General features: G+C 46.9%; 1 long non-coding RNA gene across 1 annotated transcript; it reads left to right on the forward strand.

The window, feature by feature from the left end:
* Window positions 1-1,897: 1,897 nt before the first annotated feature.
* On the forward strand, window positions 1,898-18,745 carry LOC143103339 (uncharacterized). Its single transcript, XR_012982774.1, has 3 exons — window positions 1,898-2,062; window positions 16,878-17,322; window positions 17,743-18,745. It is a non-coding gene; the product is annotated as an uncharacterized LOC143103339 (long non-coding RNA).
* Window positions 18,746-19,088: the final 343 nt, after the last annotated feature.

Below are 19,088 nucleotides of genomic sequence, written 5' to 3' on the forward strand. Positions count from 1 at the left end.
GCCGCCGCCGCCGCCACCGGGGCCTCCTCGCTCCTCCTCACTCACCTCCTCACCGCCAGCTTCCTCCCCTCACCTCCTCACACACAGACGCACGCACGGATGCACAGCGGGATGCCTCTCGAACGCTGGATGCACCGGACCCGACGCACAGGACCCACGTTCCGACACTCCCTTGACTCACTGCCCTCTGAGTGTGTGTGTGTGTGCGCGCGTTTGTTTGAATGAAAGAGACGAGTAAGAGAGAGAGAGAGAGAGAGAGAGAGAGAGAGAGAGAGAGAGAGGGAGAGAGAGAAAGAGAGCGAGTGATAGAGCCACAGCGTTTTTCAGCAGGGAGCCAGCGACGCTGGATGCTGGATGCGAGCACCGAGAGAAAGAGCACCAACCCAGCGGCACTGCACGCCACTCAACTGTGGAGGAGAGAGGGAGAAAGACTGCGAGTGCTCTCTCTCTCTCTCTCTCTCTCTCTCTTAATCACAGGCTCTCCCTCACTCCGCACTTCTCCCCCCTCCCTCCTCTGTTCCCCCTCACTGAGGATGCAGAGCTGCACATTGGCTCTCCTGCTCCCTATTCCCTCCCTCTCTGTTTCTCTCTCTCTTACCCTATCTCTTTCTCTCTCCCTCTTTTTCTACCCATCTCTCCCTCTCTCTATTTCTCTCTTTTGTTTTTCTGTCACTCTCTTTTTCTCCTCCTCTCGTTTTCCATCTCATTTTTATCTTTCTATCTTTTCTATCTCTCTCTCTCCCCCTATCTTTCTCTCTCTGGTTTCACCCCTCCATGCATATCCATATCCCGTCGTACTTGTTCCCAAGCCCCTCTGTGCCTTTCAACCTCTCTCTCTTTGAAATACAGACAAACAGGAGAGCAGCACGGAGCGGGCTGCACAAAAACAAACCTCTCAGATCTTTTTTTTTCTTTTAATTTCTTCTCTGTGCAGGAGCGAAAAACAATCAGTGATGGAAAGCATCTTTGTGTCAGTGATACTGTCTCCTCCAGCAAGGCAGCAGCCTCATCTGAACGTGTCAGAGAGAGAGAGAGAGAAAGAGGGAGAGAGAGAGAGAGAGAGAAAGAGAGATGAGGTAGCTGATGGAGTGCTAATGAGTGAGAGGGTTGGTGCCAGGTTTCGGTCCAGAGCGTTTGTCGACAGCGCATCAATCATCTCCCCTTCTGACATCTCCTTAATCACCCTGTAAGGCACTTTTGGGATGGGATGCTCAGCAGTAGCAAACACTTGCATCCCCCCCCCCCCCAACACACACACACACCACTGGAGACTTGCTGAAGTCAATCAGGAAGCTGCTCATGCAAGGGGCTTCTCCTGACTCCAATGAACTAAGGGGTGAGGTAGCATCCAACAGGAGGCCAAATTATTACACACATAAGTCAGGGGAACACCCTGGACAGGTCTGAGTTCACTAAGTGGCAGGGGAAAGCAGTGGAGTGGAGAGAGAAGGTGATAAAGATCTTGCAGACACAGTCACAGATGGCGTTTGGCACAAGGTCTTAAATTTGGCAAGTCGCTAGTGGGAGAAGGTATTTTACCTCTACTGAGCCAGAGTAGCCTACAATCCCTCCACAGTCGCAGCTGCATGTTGCCAAGACCTCTGCTTCGGCAAAGAAAGAAGGAGCAGTCCCTTTTAAACCTATTTTCAAGTCACGCCAACGTTGTGCTGGGGTGGCATCTTGAGAAATATTAAGTTTGTAGCTTCATGTGGGCTGAGAATTCTTAGCGGATGTGGCAGCCACTTGAGCCTTTCTCAAACTGTTAGCATCAGTCTCAGTCGAACCACCTGCTCCCCCGCCTCACCCTGCGCACGCTATCTAACTCAATTCTGCCCCCATGTGGTGACAATGGGACACTACCGCTTCCGCAGTAAATAAATAAGACCACTCTCGTGAGTCTGGAGGGTTGAATGTCAGATTCCAGACCGCTACGCCCCGCACTGTGTGACGGATGCACTTGTTCGTCAAAGTGTCACCGGGAGTGCCTGGCTCACGCATTCACTCTGGACACCGATGCTCTCCTATTTGGTCTGTTGGTTTTTTGGAAGGAGACTACCTCATTGTAAGTAGCCTAGCCTACATTGAACAATGTAGGCCTACCAGCCGAGGGTTTCTAGTTTCTACGTAGCCTACAAATAAGACAACCACAGCACGGCTCTATCTGGCTATTAGAGAGTGTTAGGCTATTGATCTCTCTACATGCGCCTGAAAAATACACTTCACAGGCCAGATTTTGAAGAGCAAGCCCAAGCAGTTTTTATGTTCGGTTTCTTATATGAGGGGACTGGGCAGACTAATCAAATGCTGTATCAAGTAATAATACAGTTTCTCTGCTTACAATGGCTAAAATGTTTACATTTGCCTGGTAAAACAATACATAGTAGCCTGGTTTAACCAGTTTAACTACCTCCACTCACTTTGTGATTAGAGTCTGGCCTCTCAAGATTGGGAAATGTTTCCAACCCTAGCATGGTAAGGTAAGGGGTGTCGACTTTGAAATCATTGGTCCAGCCTAAGAAATCACATTGATCAGGGATTCCTAACATTAGCTTACTTCCTACTTTGTCTAACCTTTTATAAACTGATTATGAAACAATGATATTTAGGCCTACCTTTGCTGTACATAGGCCTAAATGTACACATTCTTCATCAGCAGTTTTTTTTTTATTGTAGAAGGGGGTCACTTGCGCTTCAGCCTGGTTGGTGCTCACGGAACAGGACGCAGAAGTCAAAAAGGCAGATCCAAGGTCTAACAAGAGCCAAGGAGCAGGACCGTAGTACTCAATGCTTAAAGGGATTTTTATTCGTGCAAACTGACTAACGTTTCAACGCCCATGTTTTGACTCTGAAGAAGACGCATGGGCGTCGAAACGTTAGTCAGTTTGCACAGATAAAAATCACTTTAAGCATTGAGGGCTCCGGTCCTGCTCCTTGGCTCCTGTTAGACCTTGGATCTCCCTTTTTAGTTTTTTTTTAATGTTTGCAGGCATTGCTATTACCACAGCCACTAACGGTTTCGAAACTAATGTCATCTCCGCTCCTTGTTGATTGGGGTGAATATGACAGTGCATACCTTGACAGCTCAACATGCCGGTCTATTAGCTGCACGTTTCTGCCCCCATGCTGCCTGCACACCCAACCTTGGCTCTGTATGTTTACGAACATTGAAGGGGTTTTTATCTCAGTGAAATAAAAATGGGACAGGCTACCTGGATAGTACTGAAATTGGCTAAACTGAGCTCGGAGGACATTGGATACGGCTTGTTTGGGTTGTTTTAAAATAGCTTAGTTTTAGTCTCAGTCTCTTCTTGAAACGCTGCCAGGTCACCAGATAACGTTCTAAGGAAAATTTCATAACTTTTCTGTGATTACTTAAGAAAAAAACACTTAAAGGTATGAAAATGTTGTCTTACTGACATGCTGTCAGCTTAAATACACGCTGTGATCTTGGCAATGCATTTCTTGCCATTCCGCAATACCGCCAGTGGCCACAGGGCGGCATTAGTACTCCAGCAATCTTCATTCAAGTAAAAAATAATTTCATTTCATATAACACCATCACAATTTCCTTACTGTTTTCTCGATTTTTTCTTTTTTTTCGCTGGCTCTGTCATAACGAGAAACTCCATCGCTACCTTTTTCTAGCCGGTGCCTGGCGTGTATGTGTATTTGAATGCAGTAAAGCAATTTGTTGCACTCATACTTTCTGACACTGAGGGCTGTATTTTCGGTCACCAGCGCATGGCGTAAAGTTCGTTATTCACTGGCGCGAAGTTGAATTCGTTATTTTGCACCTTTATTTTTTAAGCATTGCGCCCAGGGGTGTGGCAATTAACAACCTAGGGAGGGACCTGGCGCATTGTCTAAAAATCGCTATCATACACCACCTAAACCTGGTCAGAAGTCAATGGCGAGTTGTTCATATGCTATTTTAAGAGCGCATGTCAACAGTCATATTGGCAGGTGCACGCACCATCCTTCTATCATTCATGAACGCACACCAGCGCACGTCCATGCAAAGCATTACAAATTGCACGATTACAATGGTAAACATAATTAGAATAAAGATATTACGAAATACTGTACATCTCATGATGAGTAGTTATTCACCATCATTTGCAAATTGGTAATGACGGTTAAAAGTGATTAGGGGAGAGGCGAGAGACACGTATGGAGCACAGCTGAAGACGCACTGTCACGAGATATAAGCAACTCCTCTGCAGGATAAATGTTGTTTTATTCAGTCATTTGAGCAACATTAGGGTAAGTGTTGCTTTTTCCAGCCTATGTTTTCGATGGTAACCCATTGTCAGTCAATAGTGAAAGTAACTGCATATAACTGTCTTGTCGTTGACTGACTCCTTGGTGAAGTTAGTTTCACTTTGCCAATGAGTTCAAATAATAAACGAGTGCAAATGCGTGAAGGCTATGCTAGGTTTTAGTAAAGCATGGTTTAAGAATGACTATTCCATACGGTCTCGCAAGCAGCCTCCTTCAAATGCGCCGTTGAATGCCAAAATACCGATGCATTTATTTGACATATCGCGCGTTGCGCCGTTAAAGGGAATGACAGATGTCATTCTCATTGGTTTAAAATGATGTTACGCCCCAAACACACCCATATGACTGATTAAAAGACCTAGGAACACCTTGTTACGCCATGCGCTCCACTTTTGAGAACGAAAACCCTCCCAATGTGAACTGGACATCCTACTAAATTTGAATAGACTTTTGACGAGTGACGATGCACTTTAGAATGTCATGATAGGGCCCTGAGGCCGTCGGCCCGCCGGCCCACAGTTGCAAGGGTGGTTTTTCCGCTCACAGGCGCTAGGGGTAAGCGAGACGGCCACCATTCAACCCGAAAAAAAGTCATATAACCCTTCCAATGACTCTGAAGCTGTTAAATGAAGGTAAATTAAGCTAAAAAACTTGCATATTAAGCTAAAAAAAACCTGCATAGTGTGCCTTTAAGAAAACATCTTCATCAATTTGACAAATTCTCACAACACATATTTCAGAAACGCGCCGCAAATTCACAACTCAAACTAAATTCAGACAACAAAACAGAAGTGTTTCCGGAGGAGCTTAAAAGTGATGAACATCTCTGGACACGCTTGGCGCCAGTGAGTTTACCTTAGAGCTCACATGTCATACTTATGCTCACTTCACTGTGTGCACAGAGACAACAGATTTCATAGGAGGTGTGGGTTTTTGAACATTCTAACATAAGATTCCATTCCGCAACAATTCAAGGTTCTAAAATTCTATGTTGAATTAGATACCTTGTAGATACCTTTATAAGGCTCTGGTTGAATTCAGTGAACCCAGATATTCTTTAGAACGTTCATTTCCCAACATTCCCGTAACACCGGTGTAACGGCACCTTTAAGGGTTAGCTCCATGTAAACACATGCACACACCAGTCATACAGCAAGAGTAGATGCCAGTGATTTTGAGAGGATGGGGTGTGTTGCTGGTGTTAAATGGTGGCTGTTTTAGTGGTGGTGACGAGGAAGACGATCTGGCATCATACTCTTCCTCTCGCCACCCCACAGCACTGCAGGCGAATCACAATGCTACTTCTGTCCGGGGGCCGCTTTACATTTTCGCTAATGACTGACCTCATTTGGGCATGTGCTCACATACGCTGCCACAAGCCAAGCAAACACACACAGTTGGTAAAATACACATGGACAACCACACATGCAAGACACATACACACACACTTGTGTACCTACACTCTCACACACATATACACCCAACATACACACAAAACAGAACATTCTCTCTCTCTCTCACACACACACACACAAACAGTCACACAAACAAAACACACATCATGTAATTATGGGAGACAGGAGGGTAAACAAAAACTGGTGCTTGTTAATGTTGATTGTCATAATCATTCACATTAGCATAACTCTTTCATGAAATAAATATTTACTCAAATCACGAACAATAATCCATCCTTAATGTACGCTGCCATTATGCACAATGCTGAGTCCATCAGCAAACATTAATATCACTTCCATTGAAAGTCCTATTGTTTTCAATGCCTGCGGCTCATTGGCGTTCTTGTTCAGCTCAGACTCTTGCATGATAGGCTGCAATACCAGCATATACCCTTTGGTGGCAGCAGAGTTCTTAGTAAAACCTTTGCCAGCTTAAGACATTATAAAGCCTCAGCCAAACAACGCAGGCTTACTTGCCTTCAGTCTCCATTGTAAGCTGAAACATAATGGCAATGTGACATTTCATATTAATCATCAGAGCCATTTTTCCGAGGGTGAAAAAGGGTGCAATCAGCAGTCAATGAAGGACCTCAGCCCCTTTTTCAATGGAGTAAAGCTCCTTAGTGAAATGTCATCCTTTTTTATTTCCGCGAATACAGTCCAGGGAGTCAGTCATTATTTATTAATCTGAAGACTGCCACAGATGTCTCCCTTGCTTTCTTTTCGAGATCGGAATCAAAATCAATTTGCTTGATGCACACAGCCCCTCGTTTCCATGGCAATGGCACAGGATGGCGGAAGGGGGTGGCCGACTGCTGCCAGAGTCCAGCTCCAGCAGTGGCAGCAGCAGTGGGCCGTGAGACGGGGGGGGGGGGGGCATGGGGCAGATATCGAGAATGAGCCGCTACTCTGTCCAATATAGTGCCCAGGCCGCGGGTGGACAACGCAGGCTGCTGGAGGAGTGTGGATCCTGCGGATATGGAGCCTGCTGCTCACCGGGCGGTGGCTGGCCACTGCTACTACAAGCCACTTAACGTTCACATAGAAAAACTCCTTAACTCCAGCGTTTACCCCGATGAATTATGCAGCTCCCCATAGCCCTGCTGCTATCTGCTGCTGTCTTCTGCCTACCACTGAGTGGGTGAGTGCCTGCATACCATGAGCTCTCATCTCAAAGGGCACAGCCTATGGAGAAGAGGTGTAGGAAACCACTTAACATGGCTCTGTGGATCACATTCCCTAGCCACTTGAGGCGCTCGTCACCAGTGCTATCTCGAGAGCAGCACAGAAAATGTTCATTTCTGTACTAGCGAATGGTGATAAAAGGTGCCGACACAGAACAGAATCATTTCACAGGCTCTAGGTACGACAGTACGACAGAAACAACTGGCACCCAGTGCCTCAGCTACAGTTATACTTGAAGATTATTTTTCTAAATACGGGTGTGGGGTGTGAGGAGGGGTGTGAGACAGACATTCATCTGCATGGTCTCTGACCTATTCGTCTCTTATTGTCTCTGTCTGACTCTGGGAAAGAAAGGAAGATAATGATACAATTTGTCATCGAGGAAAGCAATTTGATTGCCTGCTATTGTGCTGAGACGGCATTTTACTGGCAGCCTCTCTGCCTATCTATTTCGGGGGGGGGGGGGGGGGGGCAGTACAAGCCTGGGAGAGACAGCTGCATCAGGCTGGAAAAATAGACCGGAAAACTACACACTGGATTGAGGAGGATGCTTCTCCATTGAAGCGGAGTCGGAGAGAGTTAGCATGCAATGCACATAGACAGTCCATTCCCCCCATGTGGTGATCACTATGATCCCTGACGTATTCTCAGCACCCTGCTGACCTAATTACAAACAAGCTATGACCAAAAAAAAACCCCTCTAATTTGATGAATCACAGTTTCAGGAAACTGAGCGAGACATGTTGACCTTTCAGCGTTCATGCTTAATCAAACCTTCCGCTCTCGGTAGGAAAAGCCCCACCCCCGTGTAAATGGACTGATTACCGACGGCAAATTGGATGTCCTGAGCTTGACGAAGGGGGAGTGGAGGCTGAAAGGGAGCCTGTTAATTGAGGTTGCCCCCCCCCCCCCCCCCAAACACACACACACACACACGTCCAAGCACTGGCCCCATGATTGCAGGCATCCTTTGTCACCTTCCTGGGAAAGTAATTGGCTTCAGTGTTTCACGGGCCAATTCAAAGGCACTTCTTCAGATCGGCATTCAGCTTTGAACAAGAACGTTTCTTATGAACAACAGCTCAGGCCTCTGGGTGTTAAAGGTGATTTCCTATAGGACCACAAGCGACGGCTCTATCTTGTCTTACCTAACACAGCAACGCCATACTATAGCTTTTGATAACAGCTAGATTCTTAGTTGTTGCAGCAGTCGTTTTTAAAAATCCTTGAATGCCATGGCAACTGAGTAATTTCCATCTTGTCAGTAGCACCTGTGTCAATTTTTCTCTTTTTTTATAAACAGTCAACAATAATAGTAATAATAGCACATCTTTGCTTCATTAGCTTCCTAGAAGAGATTAGATTCTCAGCTGTGATAAAACAGAGAGGAATAAAAATGGGGAAGGTTGATGGAACAAGGAGCAGAGATGGATAGCAGCCTGCCGTTTTAGATGTCTACAGTGATGAGTAAGTGTCGAAATCTGGTGGAGCTGCGCTGGTGCTGGTGATGAGAGGAGGACTGGAAGGGAGGGGGGTCTCATGGTTCGTCTGGGTTTACTCCTCCATTTACTTTGTGCATCCTCTCCCTTCTTCTGCTTGACTGATGAAAATCCAGTCACCAGCACACACACACACGCACATTGGCACACGCACACACATACACACAAACGCACACACACACACACACACACACACACACACACACACACACTCATAAACACACACACACACACACACATGGATGCGTGCACACACACACACACACACACACAGACACACTTGCTAAACAAACACAAAATCTAATGTAAGGGATGAGATAGAAGCAGCCTATTGTCCCCGCACCCTGATCAGAGCTCCCAGTCATAACTCCCTGATTCGCTTTCTGTGGGTTATTAATGTGCACAGAAGCTGTAAAATTTAATGAGGGCTTGCTATAATTACCCACACTGTTTGGAATGGATAAATCACAACTCACACGGAGATGGGCTACTTCATCAAGAGTTGAGCTGTTGGGAGAGAGCTCTAACTATTGTGCCCAACCATCACTGGGATGCTGCTGTGACCGGTGAATTTCTTTAGCCGGTTACTTTCACTGTGATCCCTCCGGTGTTTCTGTATTATGTCTGACGAGGGACTGGTTACTCAATGGGGTGGTTGCGGTCACTGTTGTGATCATACATTGTCACCATTGAAGACACAGAGGTCCAGTCCTCTTGAATTTAGTTTTCTGTTGACTCTCCCATGACCAACAGGTCCAATTAAAACAGGACATCAAGAAGTTCTGTGCGAAGTTCTCAGCCTGGGCTCTGCGGCTTTGGCAGCCCAGCACTAACAGTGCTTAACTAACAGGCTTATCGAACACTCTTGCCTCATTTTCCAAGCCGTTAAGCCACATTCCACCACTTCACTAATCCCTGGCCTGATGGCTGAACAGAGCCAAGCTGACCCTACAAACGGACAATCTCTCTCGGCAACTCTACACAGAGACAGCCTCCTGGCATGCTGCTTGGCATGGTGCCAGCATACTCAGTGAAGGAGATAGTAACCCTTGGTGCCCTCCAAATGGCTAAATCATCTTTGTTTTTTCCCCCCGTCTGCTTTGGAAGTCTGCAATGGTAGTGAACTGAGGTCACACGGAGTGCATTTGGCGTTCATAATATTGCATGTGTCTCCAATATGCCAGCAATGCATTTAGCCCCAAAGAGTTATGTCATTCTTCCTGGAAACACAGAGGCCTTTTAAGTATCTACTGGTTCAGTTTCTCCAGTGGTCAAGTGCAGATGTGTTTGGCAATGGTCCTCCCCTAAAACAAATCCTCTATCCCTGAACACGTTTCCTTGGGGCTGTTGCCTGATGTAATAACCCCCAGTCCTACCCCCCACACCCATCCACAAGGCTCAAACCCTTCCATATTCCCCCAAGTAGAATGAAGTCCCTCCTGTCTGGGGTAGATAATTGTATGTGTGTGTGTCCACTGATCCATTCAGTAATTTCACCAGTAAATGAGAAAAAAGGCAAGAAACACACACACAAACACACTGAGGAAAATTACTTTTTGAGAAACGAAGAGGGTTTCGATTATGGCACTGGTATTTAGCAACAAAGTGGTGATTTGTCCCAGGAGCACTCAAGTGTAGGTCAGATTCTAGGTCTGGGATTGAACCACCAACATACAGAAGGCTCATACACCCTTCTTCATTATTGTCTTTTTTTGTCCTGTTTTTCATGTTTGGTTCTTGTGCCATAGGCCTAATGTAAGAGTAAGCACTCTATGCTTCGAGTGTATAAATTACTACACTTTAGTGCACTTTAATTTCCTTGTGTTTACCAACGTATGCATTTATTATCACATAGTTAATGACCTTATTACGGCACGGCCTCGGAACTTAAAGATAACGCACCCTATATTGTCCCATTATTATTCACTGTGCACTCCACAGAAATGGGAGAGGATTCCTGCCTGGAGGCAGAGCGTTCCGTGCATATTAGTTAACTTAAGTTTTCCCTCCATTTCTCCCCATTTGGATGCTCTCCACGTTGCTGCAGATTTTTTTTTTTATTCCCCTCCGCTTAAGTCACCCCTCCTGGGTCGCATTAGTGCATAGAGTGAGACATGACCCACACCACATTAACAAACCTCCATCTGGACCACGAGGTGCGCTAATTCCCTCAGATCAGAGAGACTTGATCTGATATAAGAGTGATAGGCGTCGGAGGACCACGGGCGAGAGTTTTGAGCGCTTGATCGGACAGGCCGTTATTTGCCGCGTTGGTGGTTGCACCATAAAATATGTAACGGCCTGCTGGGATTCCGATTTGCGTTAGAACAGCGTTGAACTGCGTTTGAAAGCGAGAAACGGCTCCCACACACAGCTGCGTGCATCGCGTTGCTGGAGACGCATCCCATTCACTTTAAATGGGCTCACGTGATCCGTTGCCGAACTGAATTGTGGGTCCGTCGCGTCGCGTTTCTCCCGCCGCTCGCGTTGAGGAGTTCAGCTGTTGCTGCACCGACAGACGGCACCGGCCAATCAAGCCAATCTACGGACGGCACCAACCAATCACATTACGGTTTTACTTCAAGTCATTTGCATAGCTACCGTCGGGAACACCCACTGGCATGCGTTGACGGAACGCAGCTGTGTGTGGGAGCCGTAACAGAGCGTCCGTAGTCTGGAGGGCGGATCTTTCCATGCGATGGAAAAACTAATTAGCCAAATTGTATAGGGCTGCAGGAGAGAGTAGATGTTGAAAATGACAGCATAAACACGCGCGGTTGTGAAGTTCAACATCTAATGCACCCCAATGTTTAGTAGGCTAGTAAGGCCTAAGCAATTAAAATAGGCTTCTAGCTAACTGCGGTAGCTATAACGGCAAGAGAAGTGATAAGCAGCAACACATTATTAGAGAGGATTCCGAGGAACAGGGCAGAGCTACACGCAGGTGCAGGTGCTCCCTTGGTCAGATAGGGAAGGGCTTTAATATGCTGACACTCAATGAACACAGAGAAAGGCGAAAAAACTCCGACATTTAAAGGAGAAAAATTCCTTCCTTGCCCTCTTGGCAATAAGCGACAGAGCAACAGCTCCTGTGTATCAGCTGCCTTACGGCCAACGCCGGCATTGAGTTAAAGCGATGCTCCCTTAAATACATTTTGTGATCACCACATAGATTAAATTGTATCACTATTTAATGTAGACATGGTCTCAGATGAGATGCCGATACGGTAGCCTATAGGGTGGTGGCACCAATCCAGGGAAAGAGGGGTGAGGGAGAACCAGGGACGCGGTCCCTGGCTGGGGAAAAACGCGGGCTCGAACGCGGTTCGTGCCGGCGGGAGATGATGGGAAAAGGGGAAAAAGTAGCGACGCGGTCGCTACGGGGGAAGGGGGAGGAGGTTACGCAGCACCCTAGTATAGGCAAAGGGAAAAGTGGGGAGGGTTGATTAGCTGGAAAGAGAAAGAGGCCGTAGTAGCGGAAGGCAAGGTAGAGGGCTGCACGCGGGCTGCCATAACTTGCGGAGTTGAGTGAGCAGGGGGAAAGCTGTTTAGGAATAGAGAAAGAGGCCGCAGTAGCGGAAGGCAAGGTAGTGGGCTGCACGCGGGCTGCCATAACTTGAGGAGTTGAAAAACATGTTGCATGAACAGAGGGGGAGACGCCGGAGGAACGGAGCTCCGCGCTGCGGCGCTGGTGCCCGGTTGATCGGCTATAGTAGGAGAGGAAAGATAAAACTGATTGTTGGAGAAGGCGACGTAGGTCTGCTTTCCTTGCGAAACGAGGGCAATCGATCCTACATCCAACTCTGCTCTAATCAAAGATATGGTCCGCGGAGTTGCTCTCCTTGCAAGCGGAGTGACGCCGATGCTGCAACTTCGGCAGATAGAGGCATACTGTGAATAAATAACCTGTCTGATTGAAGGAGGCGTGGCAAATTCCGTCATGCTCCTCCCGAACTTCCGTTTGTTACAAACGCCATTTAATCAGAGTAGTTTTGAGTAAGACCAGCATATGCAATTACAACGAAATAGCATATAGTGATAGCCTTGGGGGCAAGCTTTAGCCTGGGTTCCAGCCGAACTTAGTCCCGCCCGTTTTTTCCTAGCCTACCCTACTATCTCTTAGATTTCGCTAAAGAGTGTTGTAGGAGATATTGACGGCACAATAACTTTTACAAAAGACCAGAAAACAATGTTAAGGCATTTGTGGAGAAGAAGGATGGTTTGTGTGTTCTCCCTACATCTCTCTGATTGGTTAGGTCTATCCAATTGAGTGCAAAGGCATTCCCTCCCTGTATCGGTTGAAACACGCCCCATAATTACGTCCCAATGGAGCAGTATCAGACTCATATTCTGACTAGAATTGAGTATGGCTACGTCAGGCTAGGCAAGCTTGCTACGTCAAAGTAAATTGCTACTTTAAAGGAATTATCCGGAGTAAAATGCACTTTAGATCGATTTCCGGATGATTGGGGGTACATGTCATTCGGATGTGTTTTGAGAAAGTTCGATTGTACCGTTTTCAGTCACAACTCGTAGCCTGGAAGTGAGCGGGGCATTTCAATTGCGTCGCTACAAAACGCTATTGTTGTACCTCTTCTACAGTTCCAAACAACATAACACTTACGTGGTAGTGAGTAGAGGGTCCCTAAAGCCAAACTGAAGTATCCCGAGGTCTTTATGTGGTCGAATAGAGAGTCCAGAATGAATTTCATCAAGCCAGTACCTTTACAGAAATGTTGCCATCTTTGCCGCCACTTTGAGGGGAAAGTCCGTAGGAGTCTTATTGCTGAGTGTGTTGTAACACGCTCTGGAAATTCACAATTTCGTCGCCGTTTTTAAAAAAAAAAAAAAAACATAGTCCAGTATTTCTTTCGAAATTGAAATGAAGTTGTATGGACTGGACTATGTTTTTTTTTTTTAAAACGGCGACGAAATTGTGAATTTCCAGAGCGTGTTACACAGCAATAAGACTCCTACGGACTTTCCCCTCAAGGTGGCGGCAAAGATGGCAACATTCCCGGAAAGGTACTGGCTTGATGAAATTCATTCTGGACTCTCTATTCGACCACATAAAGACCTCGGGATACTTCGGTTTGGCTTTAGGGACCCTCTACTCACTACCACGTAAGTGTTATGTTGTTTGGAACTGTAGAAGAGGTATAGAAATAGCGTTTTGTAGCGGCGCAATTGAAATGCCCCGCTCACTTCCAGGCTACGAGTTGTGACTGAAAACGGTACAATCAAACTTTCTCAAAACACATCCGAATGACATAATTTTGATGTCAACTCAACGTATGTACCCCCAATCATCCGAAAATCGATCTAAAGTGCATTTTACTCCGGATAATTCCTTTAAGCCACTGACAAGGCTCAACATAACATTACACTTCTGTGATACTGTGGAGAGGGTCCCTACAAACAAACCAAAATAATTAAAAATGTGCAAGTGTACGGAAAAGGTATTTCAAAAAAAGGACTATTCGGCCAGTCAATGTATTGTGGTCACTGCCATCTGGTGAGAATAAAGTCCCTAAGTTAATTACCAAACTCTCCTCCTTTTGCCATCATTGACAGTAGTTTGTTTGGCATTCGGTAATTGACTTATACAAACTGTTCCTTGTGCTGGCGACCGGAAGAAGTAATGCACTGCCTGCACAAACTGTCTTTTTTATACCCTTTCTGTACACTTACAAAGTTAAAATGACTTCGGTTTGTGTTTAGGGACCCTCTCCACAATGTCACAGAAGTGTTGTTTGCATTAACTGGTAGTTAATGCGTTTTTCCTCTGGATGAGTGGATCTGATAAGCAATCTAATCTTTTTTTCTTCTCAGCCTCTTGCTTTTTTCCACAACCAAAAGACTCAGGACTGACAATACCAGTGTCATTTGTAACTTCTTATCAAACATATTTGATTAGGAGTAGATTACACACTATCTTTGGTGGACAAGAGTAGTCTGTGTGAAAATGTTAAGCTAGCACTGCTTTGTTTCCGTTGCACCGGTATATGTGCATATTGTGCCAGCAGCAGAATGTAGGGGATTTTCTAGTTGACAGTGGGTATTGTTTTGTGTTGTGTGCAGTGAGACTTTAGTTCTAGGAAACTTTGTGTAGGAAAAGGCAACACACGATGACTCAACAGTGAATTGGCATCGTAGGTAGCGCTTTGAAGTCTGCTAGGTCTGCACTCGCCTTTAGACCTGAGTTGTCCTTTCAAGACGCGTGTAACACACGTTTGGCGTCTGCCTCATGAGTACAGTGTGCACAGAGCGATGAACGTTTGTGGTCCGTCACTCAGGTTTAATAAAGCCCTTGTTCAGGGCTGTCGTGGTAAGATCAACACAAATATATCAGCCCAGGCGAGTCTATCGATCCCGAGCTAGCCGAGCAGAAAAATGGATCTGACAAGTGCGAGTCTGTCCGCCCCTTTTTCGCTGAGAGCAGCGCGCCTTCTTCTGTGCGGCTCTTCCTTCTCTGCTCCTCCCTCCACATTACTGGCTCGCTCGCCGTATGTGTGTGTGTGTGTGTGTGTGTGTGTGTGTGTGTGTGTGTGTGTGTGTGTGTGTGTGTGTGTGTGTGGTGGGGATAAGATGCGCTGGTGCACTGGAGCATCTCTGTGCCTGAGCAGAGCTGTGCTAAGCGGCAGGACCTGTCCTGCTCTCCCGCATGTTCAGACCCCACCACCCTCCTCTTGTTTCTCCCCTCCAGGTTGGAGTTGGAACAGAGTGCTGACACACTCTGTCTGTCTGTGCATCCCCCCCCCCCCCCAAGGCCCCAGGGCTCTGTTAGTGAGGAGAAGCAACACTGTCAGGCCTTGAGGCCAGTCTCCTCACCCCCCCCCCCCCACCCCTCAACCTCCAGGCCTCTCCCTCAACACTCCCGACCCCCCTCCCCCAACCCCTCAATCCACAGACTGGCTGACTGATTCGGCCATCTTGTCACGGTTGCCCACTGTCACAGAGACTCTCCAGCAGTGCTCACATGACATTCTTTCCTTCAAATCCCTTTAATCCAATCTGGCCTCTCCGGTACTCTGTTCCCCGGCTCCTTGGCGGTGCATCTCCGAGATGAGAGGCAGAGGAAGATGCACAGGCGCTCACACAGAGGGCTGTAATCACACTGAAAGCACCGAATTGGTGCAAAGCCCCCCACCCCCACCCCTCCACGCCCTTTCAGTGAAATGTCAGCATGCATCACTGTCTCCCTGTCACTCATCCAGCCTTTTGTACATGCCTGCCCTCTCTTTCTTGCTCTCTCTCTTTCTCTCTCTCTCTCTTTCTCTCCTCTATCTCCCTCTCTGTCTCCATTTTTCTCACACTGTGTCTGCCATCAGTGCTCTCTCTGTCTTCCTCTCTCTTACTTTTGTCCTCTCTCTCTTTCCCTCTCTCTCTCTCTCTCTCTCTCTCTCTCTCTCTCTTTCCCTCTGTCGCCCTCTCTCTTTCTCTGGCCATACTTTGTGATAGGTTTACATGCCATTGTTTAGTCATTATGGTGCGTGTATTGATTGGCTGATATTAGCCTAATTAAACCCTATCTGTGAGGAGTGTCAGTAGCTCCACTGTGGGGAATGGAATCAAAGTGACAGGGACTGAGCGATAGAACTCTAATTATTCTTCCCTCCTCTATTAGGGGCTCTGCGATAATAACCCTGCATGCGGAGCGCTCCTCTCTGTCCTCTGTCTTTCCCTTTGCCTGTCTCTGTATCCATCTCTCTCTCTCTCTCTCTCTCTCTCTTTCTTTCTCTCTCTCTCTCTACTTTCTCTGCCTATGTACTCCATTCCTGTCTTTCTCTCGTTGTCTGTTTCTTCTTTTTCTGTCTGTTGCTCTGTCTCTGTGGGCCTGTCTGTCTCTGCCTACGCCTGACGTGACAGCCCAGCAGCTGCTCTTCTATCCAGGGCCTGGCACAAATCCCTGCCGTTTTCCTCTGGTCTCAGAACAGTGGCTCATCTCTGAGCGTGCAGAGAGTGTGGAGAGGAGAGAGTGGAGGTGGAGGGCATGGGTGGACAGTGATGGACTAGGGTTCTGAGGTTGAAGGAGAAAAAAAAAAATCAAGCTCGAGGTTAATCACACAACCTGTGCTCTGGCATGGCCTTCTAATCATGTGTGGTCTCACCTGCACACACTCTCGCTCTCACATTCGCCCTCTCTCCCACCTGCACACATTCCCTCACTCTCTCTCACACCTGCCTGCCTACGGCCCTTCATTACTCTGAAACCAGCGTAGCACGAGCTTGCTAGCCAGCTACAGGAGGATGGCTCTTTTTAACCCTTAAGCTGGTACCGTTACACCGGTGTGACGGGAATGTTGGAAATTGAATGTTCTAAAGAATATCTGGTTTCACTGAATTCAACATGGAATTTGAGAACCTTACACTGTTGCAGAACAGAATCTTCTGTTAGAATGTTCGAATGTTCTACTGAAGGAAATGGTGCACCTCTCATCCATCATTCTCATTGCAGTGGGAACCTCTGTCGCCCATCAGAGGGCCCTGTGATTTTTGAAATCATCATGGCAGAAGTTGCATTTGGAGAGAGACAGTTCTACCTCAGCTGCAAATTGCCCCAGAGCTGCTACGCTATGCCAGTTTGGCCTGCCTAGCCATGCCTATGTTTCTTCATCCACACCAGAGCTGTTCCAAGCTCTGGTCTCATCCCCCTTCCCCTCCTGCGCCCCCTCCTGAAGTGGGTGATTGGTGCCAGGCAATGAGCAGCAGCCTCGGCCCCCTGCCTGCACCTGAGCGGATGGTGTAATCACAGAGACGCCCAGAGGACGGGAACCAGAGAGCAGAGCAGAGCAGAGCAGAGCAGAGCTGGAGCTCTGCCGGCTACTTAGCGCAGCTTGCTTTCTTCAAGAGCAGGAGCTGGACGGGAGAGTTGCTAGCTGAATAGCCTCCGTGCCTCACAGGTAAATTATGTCATTTTTGCTGTCAAGAAATTGCTCTGTTCCAATGACACTGGAAGTATGAAAGTGTGGCTTCATGGTAATAGACTGAAAATGTACTGTGCAGTCTTGTGATATCTTATGCATTCTGTCTGTCTCTTTGGTTATAAAATGTTTGCAATTTTCAAGTATTTGTATGAAAACACATATGGCAAAGGATTAGGATGCACAAGAGCAGTTGAAAACAATATCTTTTCACTGTGTCTATATAACTACACCATTATAAGAACTCTCAAATAATGTCTGCCTTTAAACAGCAGAAACTCCATCTTGCCACAGCCACACACACACAATTGAAGTGTCATACTAGTTTATTTTCTTTCTCTTCTCATCCTCCCCCTTTTTTCCATCAACCATCCTCCTTTCTCCATCTCTGTGCTTCAGGCGGTGAGAAGCTCTCTCGTCAGTGACCCACCTGCCCGTGAACCAGACACGGACGCAACGAGAGAAAAGCAGGCTTGCTCTCGGAGCGGAGAGAGAGAGCGGGGGAGCAGCACGTCGATAAAACATCTCTCTCTCTCTCTCCTCCTGCTCCCCATTCCCTCTTACACGCAAACCTCAGCCGGTACACTATCTCACCTCCAGCAAGGGAGCTCTGTCACTCTCTGCACTGGAGCCAAGGGAGATGTCCTCATGAAACAGCAGAGAGAGAGAGAGATGAGAGAGAGAGGGAGATAGAGAGAGTGGGAGGGAGGGAAAGAGAGAGAGGAGTAATGGGAAGAGAGGAGAGCTAAGAGATTGTAACCTGAGAAGGTGACAGATAGGGAGGTGTTGGGTACACAGCTGCGTCTAATCTCTTTATTTCCACTTCTGTGCCACATTCTGAGAGCAAGACGGATCCTCTAACTGAACCACAGAGACTGAGCTGAATTCAGCTCTATGACAAACTTTCACATGTAGACATCAAATGGACATTTCGGGTGTGGACGTTACGTTACTATATCAGATCTAGACATCATCTGGACGTTTTGGGTGTGGACGTTACGTGGCTATTTCAGATATAGAGTAGACATTACATAGCTGTTTCAGCTAGAACATGGTATTTGCAGTAACTGCATCTCTTCAAAACCCCCCTCATAGTCCCTTTCAACTGTAAACAAACTACACACATGTAGGATCATGCAGGCAGCGATTAATGTGTTGGTTGTATATGCATTATGTTTTAAGTTGCTTTGTAAAAGTGCCGGCTGAATGTACCAATGTGAATAAATGGGTTTTTCTGGGCTAGTTGAGCAGCTCTACTCCGGAATCAAGAGCAGCAATACATAGGAGCTAAAGTGTACTGTGAAAGCAAATGATTAGGTGCTATCGATCCCTTTCCCCTAGTCCTCGAATGCAGAGGCTTTATATTGCTGGAGAGAGGATCTCTCTCTCTCTCTATGGCACAGTAAAGGGCTTGAATGTCCGTGCTATATACTGTATGCATCTATAATCTTCCATCCCAGGTAATACCACACACGGGCTAAAGGGTTGGCTAAAGAAGAGGTCAAACAGCATGATGGTCAAGAGGTGGCCATGGGATAATGCAATAATGCAGGACGGACAACAGCCATGGTTTATTCTGCCGCTGTCACCATGGTTACCGGCTATACTGTGATAAACACATCACCCAAGGTCATGAACTTGAAGTGGTCATGTTTGACCCAGACGCTTGATGTACGAACACAGGCTGAGCCACTGTTTATTTATCGACCATTGTTTATGTGCGTGTGTGTGTGTTTGCGTGTGTG

Source organism: Alosa pseudoharengus, unplaced genomic scaffold (assembly GCF_046254945.1).
Source record: "Alosa pseudoharengus isolate Yale_2024_CS ecotype anadromous, Long Island Sound unplaced genomic scaffold, YU_APseudo_1.1 YU_APseudo_1.1_scf_4, whole genome shotgun sequence".
Classification (NCBI taxonomy): domain Eukaryota; kingdom Metazoa; phylum Chordata; class Actinopteri; order Clupeiformes; family Clupeidae; genus Alosa; species Alosa pseudoharengus.